The 1,784-nt window shown below is 38.7% G+C and overlaps 1 protein-coding gene across 1 annotated transcript in view; it reads right to left on the minus strand.

Moving 5' to 3' along the window:
* LOC118420321 (failed axon connections homolog) overlaps positions 1-1,784 on the minus strand; it is a 15,933-nt gene that overhangs the window by 6,970 nt on the left and 7,179 nt on the right. The window lies entirely within an intron of this gene.

Below are 1,784 nucleotides of genomic sequence, written 5' to 3' on the forward strand. Positions count from 1 at the left end.
AAAGTTTTTGTTTCATTCGGAACAACGTTTCCATAGGTTCGAAAATCTTTGGCACTGGGCGCAGTTGTGTCAATTTTTGTCCCCCAACTGTAGTATGGAACTGTTCTATCCGCATAAATCTCCCCCCGTAGCGTAAATCCCGACAGAACAAGAACAGTGTCTTTCCTTATGATACACATGTAGAAAGTCTCTGTTCTATCCGTTAAACATTCCCTAATAGTGATTGATACACCTGTAGTATGACACTGTTCTTTCCGAATAAACCTCCGTAACAAAATAAAATCTCAAAAGGACAAGAACAGTGTCATTCTACATGATACACATGAAGGAAGTTTCTGTTTCATCCGTATAAACCTCCAATAAAAACGGAATACTCTGGCATTGGCACAACTGTGTCAATTTTTTGACACACCTGTAGTTTGGCACCGTTCTATCCGCATAAACCTCCCTCAATAACGTAAAATCTCAACAGGACAAGAACAGTGTCATTCTATATCATACACATGAAGAAAGTTTCTGTTTCATCCGTAACAACCTCCTTTAAGAACGCAAATCTTCAGCATTGGCGCAACTGTGTCAATTTGTTTTGACACACCTGTAGCATGGCATTATATCCGAATAAAGCGCCCTCAATAACGTAAAATCCCGACAGGACAAGAACAGTGTCATTCCATACGATACACATGTAGAAAATTTCTGTTCCATGGGAATAAACCTCACATAACAACGGAAATCTCTGACAATGGCACAACTGTGTCAATTTTTTGACACACCTGTAGTATGGCACTGTTCTATCCGAATAAAAGCTCCCTTTATAACTTAAAATCTTAACAGGACAAGAACAGTGTCATTCTATATGATAGACATGTAGAAAGTTTCTGTTTCATCCATATCAACCTCCCATAAAAACGGAAATCTCTGGCATTTGCACAACTGTGTCAATTTTTTTGACACACCTGTAGTTTGGCACCGTTCTATCCACATTAACCTCCCTTAATAACGTAAAATCTCAACAGGACAAGAACAGTGTAAGTCTATATGATACACATGTAGAAAGTGTCTGTTTCATCCGTAACAACCTTCTCTAAGAACGGAAATCTTTGGCATTGGCACAACTGTGTCAATTTTTTGACACACCTCTAGTATGGCACTGTTCTATCCGCATAAACCTCCCTTAATAACGTAAAATCTCAACAGGACAAGAACAGTGTCATTCTATATGATACACATGAAGAAAATTTCTGTTTGATCCGTAACAACCTTCCGGAGTTGCGCCAATGCTGAAGGTTTGCGTTCTTAAAGTTTTTAAGAACGCAAATATTCAGCATTGGCGCAACTGTGTCAATTTATTTTGACACACCTGTAGTATGGAATTTATATCCGAATAAACCGCCCTCAATAACGTAAAATCTCAACAGGACAAAAACAGTGTCATTCTATATGATACACATGTAGATAGTCTCTGTTTCATCCGTAACAACCTTCCCTAAGAACGGAAATCTTTGGCATTGGCACAACTGTGTCAATTTTTTGACACACCTCTAGTATGGCACTGTTCCATCCGCATAAACCTCCCTTAATAACGTAAAATCTCAACAGGACAAGAACAGTGTCATTCTATATGATACACATGAAGAAAATTTCTGTTTGATCCGTAACAACCTTCCGGAGTTGCGCCAATGCTCGAGATTTGCGTTCTTAAAGTTTAAGAACACACATCTTCAGCATTGGCGCAACTGTGTCAATTTATATTGACACACCTGCAATATGGCATTTATATCCGC

This window comes from Branchiostoma floridae, chromosome 7 (assembly GCF_000003815.2).
Source record: "Branchiostoma floridae strain S238N-H82 chromosome 7, Bfl_VNyyK, whole genome shotgun sequence".
Lineage (NCBI taxonomy): Eukaryota > Metazoa > Chordata > Leptocardii > Amphioxiformes > Branchiostomatidae > Branchiostoma > Branchiostoma floridae.